The sequence below is a fragment of the Acomys minous genome, assembly GCF_964271855.1.
Source record: "Acomys minous genome assembly, chromosome: 13".
NCBI lineage: Eukaryota > Metazoa > Chordata > Mammalia > Rodentia > Muridae > Acomys > Acomys minous.
The window spans coordinates 111,327,387-111,340,910 of NC_140495.1; positions in this window are offsets into that span (position 1 = coordinate 111,327,387).

Genomic DNA, 13,524 nt, shown 5'->3' on the forward strand with positions numbered 1-13,524 from the left:
GAATTGCCATCGTCCAGACCACACTTGTATTTGCTGGGAATAAAGCTGGACGATAAGCCGCAAGGCCAGGGTAGATAACTTGGCAGGCTGCCCATATATATTAAGTCGCTTGTAGATAAAAGCGCAATATGGGGAATCAACAATCAACACCTTTTCTTAGACCACTTCAGGAACTTCTTTTTTTTTTTTTTTTTTTTTTGGTTTTTCGAGACAGGGTCTCTCTGTGTAGCCTTGGCCATCCTGGACTCACTTTGTAGACCAGGCTGGCCTCGAACACACAGTGATCCGCCTACCTCTGCCTCCCGAGTGCTGGGATTAAAGGCGTGCTCCACCATGCCCGGCTAACTTCTTAAACAGCGAAAATTAAAAGTATCCTCACAAACAGTTCAGGGCTTTCTTCAGGAAGTTGACCAGGTTGCTCCTTGGTTTAAGCCCACTGGGTCCTTAAATCTTGCTAGTTGGGACAAACTGGGGAAAGACTTAGACAGGGCAGCAGAAGATCGTAAATTACGAGCAGGCACAAGGCCGTTGTGGCAATTAGTACGTGCCTGCTTGGAGGATAAACGTTGTGAGGAAGTTATTAAAAGCAGCCAACAGATATTAGCTGACCATCAGGATAGTATGTCTGAAACAGAAGGTATTTTAAAGATAAGGGAGAAACAGAAAAAGATAAAATATAGTACTAGTACTGAAGAAATAAAACAAAAAAAGGTAAAAAGGAAAGAGGAACAAAAAACAGAGGATCCTAAAAGGAAACTGTATCCAGTGCTGGAGGAATTCGCAAATTTGGAGCTTAGTAGCTCAAGCGAATCAGAAACAGAGAGACATAATGAAGAAGAGGAATTTGATTCTGAGGAAGAGCAAGATTTAGAGGAGGCGGCCACTCAGTATGAGCAAGAGAGATATGGCTCAATTGGGGCCACTCTCTCAGCACCTCCTCCGCCATATAATTCTATGCATGTGAACAAAAAAGATGGAAAATTAAACCCATTTCGGTCCAGTTTTGCAAGACTAGAGACTTGGAGAAAAGTAAGTAATGCTTTTCCAGTCTTTGAGGACCCAAACACTCAGGCTCGATATCATGAGCCTGTAGGGTATAAACAAATTAAAGATTTGGCTGAAGCAGTCCGTACCTATGGGGTAAACGCTGCTTTTACGCAGGCATTAATTGAGAGATTTGCCTATACGGCCATGACTCCTACAGACTGGATGAGTGTGGCCAAAGCTTGCCTCTCAATGGGACAATATTTAGATTGGAAATCAATATATACAGATGCAGCCCAAGTACAGACTAGGGCTAATACAATGGCAGGACAGCCACTCTGGAATATGGACATGTTTTTAGGACAGGGACAATGGACTGCAAATCAAACAGCCTATCCTGTTGATGTGTATACCCAAATCAACACCATGGCTATTAGAGCATGGGAGGCTTTACCTAATGTAGGGGAAGTATCAGGTAATTTGACTAAAATAATGCAGGGAGCAACCGAGTCCTTCTCAGACTTTGTAGCTAGTATGATGGACGCTGCTGGAAAGATATTTGGGGATCATGAGAGAGCCATGCCATTAATTGAACAGCTAGTTTATGAACAATGTACTCAGGACTGTCGAAGAGCTATTACTCCCTGGAAAGGGAAGGGGCTTCAAGCCTGGATGAAGGCATGTAGAGAGATAGGCGGACCATTATCTAATGCAGGCCTAGCAGCAGCAGTCTTGGCAGCCTCCAAGGACAGAGGGCCTAAAGGAGTCTGTTTCAAATGTGGAAAACAAGGACATATAAAAAAAAACAGTGTCCTTCGGCACAGAACAATACCCGGTCTGCTCAACAGGAGAGTACTAAACACCCAGGCCTCTGCCCTCGCTGTAAAAAAGGGAAGCATTGGGCTAATGAGTGTAGATCCATAAGGAATATTAATGGAACACCTTTACAAAAGGCGGAGCCAAAAAACGGGAGACAGGGCCCTCAGCCACAGGGCCCACAAATATATGGGGCCATGCAAACACCATCCCTGCGCCCTCCGACAGCCCAAGGAGAGCCACTACGGGTTCAGCCGGATTGGACATCTGTGCCACCACCAGATGTGTACTGACTCCCCAAATGGGGGTCCAGCCAATTGACACTGACTTTAAAGGTCCATTACCTCCAAACACGGTTGGGCTATTGTTAGGTCGATCCTCATCTGCTATAAAAGGGCTGTCTATTACTCCAGATGTAATAGATGAGGATTATACCAGAACAATTAAAGCCTTGTGTGCCTCACCTCGAGGAATTACAGCAATATCCCCTGGGGACAGAATAGCTCAATCATTAGTATTACCCAGCCTACACAAACAGTTTCCCTCTAAGTCTAAGGAACGAGGGGATAAGGGCCTCGGGTCCACAGGATAGATATTGGGTATTTATCTTTATCATTAGAACAGAGACCTACACTGTGCCTATCTATAGAGGGGAAGACTTTTAAAGGCTTGCTGGACACAGGAGCCGATCATAGCATTGTAGCAACTAAGGACTGGCCAAAAAATTGGCCCACTCAAGTTTCCTCGCAAACTTTACAGGGATTGGGTTATGCTGATACTCCAGCTATCACTGCCAAGGAGTTGACTTGGAGAGATTCTGAAGGACGTAAAGGAAAGTTTACTCCTTATGTTATGCCATTGCCAATTTGTCTCTGGGGAAGGGATGTCATGGAACAATTAGGATTGATGCTCACTAATGAGTTAAAAGCTAATTACTCACCTCAAAGTGTCAACCTAATGCCAGGTATGGGTTATACCCCGGGTCAGGGATTGGGAAAATATTTACAAGGAATTTCAACACCGATACTAGCCAAAGGCCAATTCTCTACTAAGGGCCTGGGTTTTTCCTAAGGGCCACTGAGGATGCTATTCCCATACCTTGGAAAACAGAGGAACCAGTATGGGTTCCTCAGTGGCCTCTTTCCTCTGAGAAACTGACAGCCGCTCATGCCTTGGTAAAAGAGCAATTACAGGCTGGTCATTTAGAATCCTCGCAGTCTCCATGGAATACTCCTATATTTGTTATTAAAAAGAAATCTGGAAAATGGAGATTATTATATGATTTGAGAGCTGTAAATGAACAAATGCAAGTAATGGGGCCTATTCAGAAGGGCCTTCCGTTACTGTCAAGCTTGCCTAAGGAATGGCCAATTATTATTATTGATATAAAAGACTGTTTCTTTTCTATCCCTTTGGCAAGCCAGGACTGCCCACAATTTGCATTTACCTTGCCTAGCATTAATCACAAACAACCTGATAATAGATTTCAATGGCGAGTACTCCCTCAGGGCATGGCTAATAGCCCTACTATGTGTCAGCTGTTTGTAGCTCAGGTACTTGCACCTATTAGAGAAATTTACCCTAAGATGCGCATGTGCCATTATATGGATGATATATTCCTGGCTGCACCAAACTGTCAGATGCTGGATTCAGCTTACATTCAGACAGTACAAAAATTAGAAAGCAAAGGGTTATTTATAGCCACAGAAAAGGTGCAAAAGGGAAATATTGGTTCATTTTTAGGTGCTGTCATTTCTGACAATTATATTAAACCTCAAAAGTTACAGATACGTAAAGATAACCTAAGAACTTTGAACGATTTCCAAAAACTTTTAGGAGACATTAACTGGATTCGGCCCTATCTTAATTTACCTACAGTTGACTTAAAATCCTTGTTTCAAATTTTAGAAGGAGATGCCCATATCTCCTCACCCAGGGCATTGACGCCTCAAGCAAGGGAAGCTCTTCTTAAGGTAGAACAAGCCATAGAAAAAGCTCAACTCACCCGTGTAACCCCTGGTGAGCCTATTTTCTTGTGTATTTTAGCCACCCCTTGTAGCCCTACAGCAATATTATGGCAAAAGGACATTTTGCTTTGGATTCAGTGTCACTCATCTCCTAGTAAAACGGTGGAACATTATCCATCAAGTGTTGCTGTGTTGGCTCAACAAGGTTTGAAATCTTGTCTAACCCATTTTGGGCAATATCCTGATGTTATTGTTACCCCCTATAATGCTCAACAATTACAGGTGTTATATGCCACAATTGACGACTGGGCAATTTTGAGAACTATCTTTCCTGGGAAAATTGATAACCATCTCCCTAAAGATCCTTTATTGCATTTTGCATCTACTCATCCTATTATCTTTCCTAAGGTGACAGCTACAGAGCCTATTTCAAATGCTATTGACATTTTTACAGATGGGTCCAAGACAGGGCTAGGAGCTTATATGGTATCAGGACAGGAGCCCGTTCAATTACAATTTACTCCTGATACACCACAGTTGGTGGAATGCCAGACTGTTCTTACAGTGTTTCAGCGTTTTGCTGAACCATTCAATTTGGTTTCTGACTCCTGCTATGTTGTTAATGCCGTACGCATGCTGGAGGTAGCAGGAAATATTTGCCCTCGTAGCCCAGTGGCACATATTTTAAAAGATCTTCAAAAGATTATATGGTCTCGACGTCATCCATTTTTTATTCAGCATATCAGAGCTCATTTGTTACTGCCTGGCCCTATGACTGCAGGCAATCGCTTGGTAGATACTGCTACACGCTCAATAGCTTTTGCAGTACTAGACAATGTTAAAGCAGCCAAAGAATTTCATTCCTTATATCATGTACCTACTACAACTCTGAAGAAAAAATTCCAAATCTCTCGTGCTATGGCAAGGGAGATAGTTACTAACTGTACAGCCTGTGTGCCTTTTCATCATCCTCTGCATACAGGAATTAATCCCCGGGGATTACGCCCTGGAGATCTATGGCAAATGGATGTAACGCATGTTCCACAGTTTGGAAAACTTAAATACATGCATGTGTCCGTTGACACCTGCTCAGGGGTAATCTTTGCATCTTTGCATCTTTACATACTGGAGAAAAAACAGCACATACTATTACCCATTGCCTTGAAGCTTGGGCAGCCTGGGGCAAACCCAGAGAATTAAAAACGGATAATGGTCCTGCTTATAGTTCTAAAGGTTTCCACTCATTCTGCGGCACTATGCAAGTTAAGCATGTCACTGGATTGTCATATAACCCTCAAGGACAAGGTGTCATGGAACACGCTAATCGGACCATAAAAGAATTGCTGCAAAAACAGAAAGGAGGAATAAGCTATGGGCTCACCCCCAAGAATCAATTATCTTTACAATTATTTACTTTAAATTTCTTAACAATTGATTCTGTTGATCGCACGGCAGCGGAGTGTCATAGTGATGTCTCCTTTACCAAATTCCCTTCTGTAAAATGGAAGGATGTATTGATAAAACAATGAAGAGGCCCGGATCTGGTAATAGCTAGATCCAGGGGAGCTGTTTGTGTTTTTCCACAGGATCAGAGTGATCCAGTGTGGGTCCCCGAGAGGCTGACACGGATTGTTCAAGAAGAAAAGCAAGATGAACAGCAAGAAGAGAACCAGGGACAGAACTCCATGGAAGATGAGCCTGTTGTTCCTGACTCTTCAGACGTTCGTGCTTTTCCAGAGTAGTGTCCACGCCTTAGAGCTTTGGGCCATCACTAGATCATGGCCTTTTCCCATGCCAGTACATGCTAATTCAACTGTGCTTCCCCATTTTTTCTCCACCTCCTGTGAAGGAGAGATTTCTTGTGCCTCTGCTTTTGGGGAAGACCCTAAACCATTTAATCAATCTAATTTTCATTTGCTTGGTACTCTTTGCTTTTCATTTCATGGCTTCATGCCATGTATTCGACTTCAACATACCACCTTAAGTGCCTGGCTGGACCCACAGCAAATTGTTAACCCTAAGATTGACCTTGGTACAGGGGTTTCTGCTGCTGCTGTTCCTTTACAGTCCATTTCCGTTAGTTCGGATGGAAAACAACATGTGCCAAGTGTAACAGCTAGCACCACTATTTTCACATACATGATTACTAGACAAACAGTTATACCTCTTAGAAATAATGTGACTTATGAGAATGCTACTCAATTTAGGGCTGCACCCTGGTGTACTCCTGCTTATAGTTTTCCTCCCACATTTACAGATTGTCAATCTCGAAAGAGCTCAAAATTTCAGCTGTCTTTATGGTTTCAGTTCTCTCCACCACTAAATAGATTTATATTATCTCATAAAGGCAACGAGAGTGGTATAGCTGGATGGCCATGGTTTCAATGGATATTGAGTAATGAGGCCAAAGCAACTACAGACTTGTCTGCTTTCTCTTCCCTTCGCCAGGTTACCCATGAACTTTGGAATGTGACAGCTTTACTTAAGATAGCTGACACTCGGAATCAGACTTATAAATTGACTAATATAACCTATCACCAAAAGCTTTTTAATCATTCTTTTAAAGCCTCCCTAGTTTGTGTCAGCCCTCCTTTTTTCTTTTTATTGGCAGACAGTAATGATACTGAGAAACTTAACTGTGACCTTACCCTGTTTTTTGGCTGAATGTTGGAATGGCTCACAGTCATTGGCCTTAGTGGTCCGTCTGCCAACCTTTGTACCCATTCCTGTAAAAGCAGATCCTGATACTTTTCCCCTTGTTAATCTCATCCGCCAGAGACGAGATTTTGGCATCTCAGCAGCTATTATTTCGGCTATAGCCATTTCTGCTACAGCTGCAGTCACTGCTGCTGTAGCCATGGCAAATCAAGTACAAACAGCTGAGACCATTGATCAGGTTGTTAGTAAAACAACCACAGCCTTCTTAAATCAAGAAAAGTATAATGCGCATTTTATTCATGGCCTCCGATTGGCAAATCAGCGCATGGACCTGATTCAAGAACAGGTGAAAGAACTATATAAGATGGTTCAGACCGGATGCATTTCGCATCATGGTCAAGTTTGCATCACTCCAATACAGTATGACTTTACAGCTTCTTTTAATCAAAGTAAATTGTTATCAGAATATCTTGCAGGAAATTGGACGCTGGAGGCTGAAGAGCTATCCCGACAGCTGTTGGTCAGCATTGCATACCTGAATGGAACCTGAATGAAACCCGTTACTCTGGGAGAATTCACCTCTTGGCTGCATTCTGCATTTTCTTACTTTAAGGAATGGGTGGGAGTGGGAATTTTTGGAGCTTTTACCATCTGCGGTATTGTGTTTTGCCTCTGGGTCATTTGCAAAATGAAAAATAAGCATACCCGTGATAAGATGCTTATGGTCCAAGCTTTATTGGCAGTTGAGCAGGGCGCTTCCCCCCAAGTGTGGCTTGCGAGCCTTAAGAAATGAGCTTCCTTTGATCACATGGCCTTTGCACCTGACTGGCCTCGTTGCCATTGCACGTCAGAAGGCATGTGTTTCCCTTCCCAATACAGGACGGCCATTGCACCCTGCTGGGACCCTACCCATTGCACGCAGGATGGTGTCTTGTATTAACATCAATATACCCCTCGATCGGATGGTACACAAAGTTGTGTCATGCCTTGATCGGAGTATTTCCCCACTGCTCATCTTCTTATTTAACAGAAAAGGGGGAAGTGTAAGGAGCCAGCCACGATCATGCCAGCCGCACCCAATAATGGCGCTGGTCTGTGTGCTGCTACCTGTAAACAATTGCCAGTACGCATGCGTTTGTTAGAGCTATCTCTAGTTGCCCCTCCCGTAAGGGGACTATGCTAATTGTAACTACGCTTGTGTAAGCTGTTGACCTATCAGCACTCATATGTTAATTAGGCATTCTGCCTGAACCTGTGAGGTGTTAACAGGCCGCTTTAGATGGTATTTAAGTTCAAGCTCTAGGGGGGTTCGGGGTCTTTCGCTTCAGCTTCAAGGGCGCTCCCAATAAAACGTGTTTGAGAAGGATCCTGTGTCAAGCGTCTTTCCTGCTGGCAGGAGGTCGCGTCAACACAGGACCCAGCCACTGAGACTTCACGATGGCAACTACACCACTCCCAGGATCTACTCAAGATAAGACTGACCAAGCTTGGTCCTCCCTGATCCTCCTTATTTTCTGGGGGTGGCTCCTACCCAATTGCCTTGCTTCCAACCTCCACATGCCCCAGGTTCTGACCTTGGAAATAATCTCTCAAACTGGGGACATAGTCTGGACAACTTCCCAGGAAGCGCCTCCCTGGACTTGGTGGCCCACTCTCACCCCCGACCTTTGTCAGTTGGCTACTGGTAACTGGGACATTTCTGAAGATCATGCTAACGGGGGCGGGGGGGGGGAACTGCCGAACGCCCTGGGTTGCCTGAATGTGGGGGAGAACCCTCTTGTATATGCCCCTATGCCCCTGCAAGTATTAGGGGCTAGGCTATTGGCTGTGCTCATCCCCAGCTCTGGGCTGAGCTAGGTCTCAATCCATCTACGTTTGCCCCCATGATCAGCCCACACGCCAAAAGAGGCAACAATGTGGAGGGGTCTCTGACTACTATTGTGCAGCCTGGGGGTGCGAAACCACCGGGGATAGTCTCTGGAAACCCACTTCATCCTGGGACTACATTACTGTTAAACGCAGGAATCCTAAGTCCCCCTCTTGGGGATGGGGAACTCATTTGACAGACTTAGAATGCCAGCGCAAATATGCCAACACTGTCTACCAGATCGCTGGTACATGGAAGGGCAAAGGCCCGTGCCTTAACTTCTCCTGTAACCCATTACAGATCCAGTTCATGGAGGCAGGCAAAATGTTAACCAACCAATGGCTCACTGGGCTCACCTGGGGCCTCCGACTTTATACCGAGGGAACTGACCTGGGGCTCATTTTCAAAATCAGGCTGACTAACAAGCCAATTACTGTCCCTGTGGGTCCCAACCAGGTGCTGACCGAACAGAAGGGCTTAAATCTAAACACCAGCCTGGCATCTCCAGTATCTCCCCGTCCCAACTTGCCCCAGCCAGCTCCCTCCACGGGTCAGAGAATCTTCAACCTCATCCAGGGGGCCTTCACGGCTCTTAATCGGCCTGACCCTGAGGCCACCAAATCTTGTTGGTTATGTGTGACCCCGAATCCCCCCTATTATGAAGGAATAGCTCTTCTCAACAATAACGTCTCTACCACCGCCAACCCCTCGGCTTGCAACTGGAACCAACAATATCGCCTCACTCTAACCGAGGTGTCAGGTACGGGAACCTGTATAGGAACCATTCCTCCCAGTCACCCAGTCGCACGAACAGCTCACACCTATTATCTGGTGCCGGGAATAGACGCTTGGTGGGCCTGCAACACTGGCTTAACCCCTTGCATCTCTACCTCTGTCTTCAACTCTTCTTCCCCTTACTGTATACTCATTCAGTTAATCCCCAGGATATATATCAGGCACCCAAATCCTTCGAAGAACAGTTCCTCCACCATTACTGTCAGAAGCGGGAACCAGTAACCCTGACTCTCGCTGTCCTGCCGGGCCTGGGTATTGCAGGGGTGGAAACAGGAACTGCAGCCCTTGTACAGGAGACCCAACATTTCAGGTAACTCAGAGAAGGGATGGGCGAAGATTTACGAGCCATAGAGCAATCTATCTCTAAGTTAGAAGAGTCCCTGACCTCCCTATCAGAAGTAGTGTTACAAAACCGAAGGGGGCTTGACCTAGTCTTCCTGAAAGAGGGGGTTATGTACCACTCTCAAGGAGCAATGCTGTTTTTATGTAAATCACGCAGGGGCAGTCAAAGATTCTATGTCCAAACTGCGGGAACTGCCTAGATAAAAGACAAGAAGAGCGGGAAGCAGGTCAAGGGTGGTTTGAAGGCTGGTACAACAAGTCTCCTTGGTTTACTACCCTGGTCTCCACACTCTTAGGGCCCCTCTTGATCCTCATACAAGTCCTTACCCTTGGCCCCTACATTTTAAACAGACTCCTCGCTTTCATCAAAGATAGACTAAACATAACTCAAGCCATGATATTAACCCAACAGTATCAGGCCCTTAAAACACAGGAGCCTCAGGATTGAGCCTCCATGCAATAAGAGGGGGGAATGAAAGGCCTGAAAAACAAGGCCAAGCTGACCCCTGCCCTAGTTCCAAGAAACCACCACCTGCAGCCTTAGGAAAAACACCCTATGTGGAAAGCCCCCACACGGACTGCTCTCTGACCCCTGGTTAACCCAGCCTGAGCCAATCATCCTGCTCACATAGCTCAGATACAGCAGCCCAGCCAATCAGTTTAACGGTTAGCTCCTCCCCTGGCTTGCGGTTTTAGTCTTTATAAGCAGTCTGTAACAGCTACTCGGGGTCCCTTGGCCTCTCCAGTGCTGAGGTACCCTGATGCGCCAGCAATAAATCTTTGCTCTTTACATCAGCGCTGTGGTGTTTGAGTGGTCTCTTGTGATGACCCCCCTTCCCAAAGTGGACTCTAGGGTCCAACAACACCATGTGCCTGTGTCTGATGACTCTAGTGAAGGGACCAAGAACCGCAGGTGACTGCCTCACTTCTCTTGTCTTAAGTAATTACTTAGTTTTCTCATTGTTCTGCCAAAACACCTGACAGGGAATTGCAGGAGTCAGGGTTTATTCTGGCTTAAGAGGGTACAGCTTGTTATATCACAGGGAAGATTGGCAGCCAGATGGGAGGTCACAGCCGTCATAGAGATCCACCATCAGGAAGCAGAGAGATGAATGTTCAAGCCTCTGTTGCTTTTATTACTTTTCCCCATCTGGGGCCTCAGCCCATTTGGTGTGGACTTTCCTACCTCAAGTGAATCTAGAAGCCTTCACAAATATGCCCAGTGACGTATCTCCAAACTGACCATCAACACAGTCACAAGCTACCAAAACCAAACTGCAACCTCCCCTTAGCCCCTCCCCCACCGTGAGGAGATCTGCAGATCAGGAGCTCCCCAAAGCTGATATAACTGTCTCCATGCTGAGGCTCTGAAAATTCATCTCCTAATAAGAGGGATGAACACAGTGCCAGCTGTTTATATCATGTGTGCATGATAGAGTTTTCCAACATTGTATATGTTACCCAGAAATGGCCAGGAAGGATTTCCTTAAAGTTGTCAAAGCATTGGTAGGTGTACAACAGAGTCAGAAATACACATGGAGAGATGAGAATCGAAATAATAGTATAGAAAACAGATGTAAAAGTTTAAGACTCAGACTTCTGGAGAGACCTCTAGTCTATTCCCAGAGCCCCCAGTGAGAGTTTGAGTCCGATGTCAATACAAATGCACAGAAATTTATTGAGCCAATGCGATGGGGTCTACAAAGTTCTTTTGAACTAGAGACCCTGAAGAGCAGAAACATGGGCTTTTTATATCTTTTACAAAAGCAGAACTTAGCAGAATTTTTTTAGCTGAGAGGGGTAAGTACATTCCTGGGGTAGTGGAAAAAATTTTAAACACAAGCTGGCTGTCCTAGAGTCAAATTGGACTCTTTATTATCTTTAAACATAAACTAGCTGTCCTTGGGACAAGCTGGACTCTTCAAGGGGGACCACTTAGTTTGGAATGCTTCTCTTGTTCCCCCCCCACACACACGCGGTGATCTGATATTGTCGCCTGTCCTTGGTTCAAGCTGGACTCTGCAAAAGAAATGCAAAGGAAAGAACAAATGACAGAGGTGTAGACAGAGAAATGTAGAGACAAAGCTGAGTACAATGAAACAGTCATGAGAGACAAGAAGGCAGAGAGAGCACAGGATGGGACGTGTACACGGACACGGAGACACACGGAGGGGGTGGGTAGATGGAGGCAGCAGCTGAAGTGACACGGCTGTCCCGTCAGTTACATGTAGGCATAAACTTGTTGTCAGTTTAAACTCTGATTTCTGTCTCAATGTTGTGCAATCACTGCTCCAATTGTTCTCTGATATGCCAATAAAGCAGCTTACAGCCAATCGCTGAGCAGGAGAGAGAATAGGGCTGGACTTCCTGCTAGCCAGGAGAGGAGGAGCTAGAGGAGGAAGTAGGGGAGTCAGCCACAGGTGGAGGTCCTAGAGACGTCAGGAAGAAGGAGCCCAGGCAAGCTAGGAAGTGCAAGTGTCGCTGGGATGTTTGCTGGGAGTAAGACAAAATAACATAGAGGGTTAAGAACAGACTGAAACTTCTCAGATTGTGTTGTATAGCTTTATAAATAAATATTAGTCTCAATTATTTGTGTGATAGCCAAATTAAGAAACAAGTTAAGAGAACAAACACAGTCATATAAAAATAACTTCAAAAAATAGTTTGCCAACAAGGGGCAGAATTTACAGTAATCTAGCAAGAAGTTATGTAGAAAATAAGACTATAAAACAGTTTTTTTAGTTCTGTTCAGAAAGAGAGGAACTGAAGTTTCTAAGACAGGAGCTCCCAGCTTCCTGGTTAGACTGAGCTCCCATCCCCACCTCCACCCCCCACAGAGCATCAGGGCCTCCAGCCTGCTGCAGAAAAACAAAAACTGATACATACAAACCCCACACAGGCAGTTCTTTTAGCTCTTTCTAAGAAGAAAAAAGTGGCTCTTTAACACAAAGTCTCAAAGTCAGACTTTCCTAGCCAAACAGGAAGCTAAAGCCCTTTGGGAAGGGGGTGGGGCACCTGGGGGGATGGGACTCCTGCAGGTCAGAGCAGCACACACTTTTGGAGCAAATAACTTCCCAGTGTAGAGGAGGGGTCAGGATCCAGTGAGGGAGGCAGAAAAAGAAAAATCCTCTCCCTGGAACCAGAAGCCAGAGTCAGACTGAGAAGCCTCAAGCATCTGAAAAAGAAGGTCTAGCAAGTAAAGTCCTTAAGGAGAAGTTTGGGATTAAAGAATATTATTTTCTAGGTTGAAAAGATGGAAGACACAGTGACACAGTGACACTTTTGAGTGTGTATCTCTTAGCATACAAATAATTTCTTCAGTGACAATTTCGGTTTTGTATATGTTCTTTGGGAGATCTCAGAATAAGACACACTTGGAGAAAAAAGAGACGGAGAAAATGGATGCTAAATTAAAGGCCATAGAACAGAGGTTGGAGGAATCTTTGAATCAAAATAGGGAACCTTCAGAGGAATCCAGTATGGAGCTTACAATAACACCAAAAGATAGTTCTAGATGAGGAAAATCTACAAAGGCTTGACAGGATTGCAGAATGGCAACCCACTGAGGTGTTGGCTACAGGCCAACATGTTCAGATTGGATATTATATGCTTACTGTCAAGGTTCAATTACTGGATGAAGGTGAAAGGGAAAATTTTTAATTAGCATTAAAGCAACCAGAACAGCAGAGCTCTCTAACTCATAAGTGCAGGTCGACAGGTATTCTAGCCCAAGGTCCCAGATGATAAGTCACAAAGAATGCGGAGATAAGAGACAAAGGCCTATTGAGTGTTCCAGGGACCGGCTGGCCATAAAAGATAGGGAGGATACACAAGGACAAATTCCTCAGAGAAGCAGGTACCGGACATGATCAAGTGAGTAATGAGCCAAGACCCCTCATCCAATTTTATGGTGTTTGCTTAATCCTCTTTGAGGCCCGCACACAATGTTGCAGGTTTGAGTTTAACCAGATGTGTTGTCAGCTCAAATAAAACATCTACCCTCGGGGTTCAAGAAAAACAGGAACCAAGGACTGTTCCCGTATGATTAAGTCTGAGCTTACCCCAGATCTGCCTACGCAATTTGCTGATGTTCAA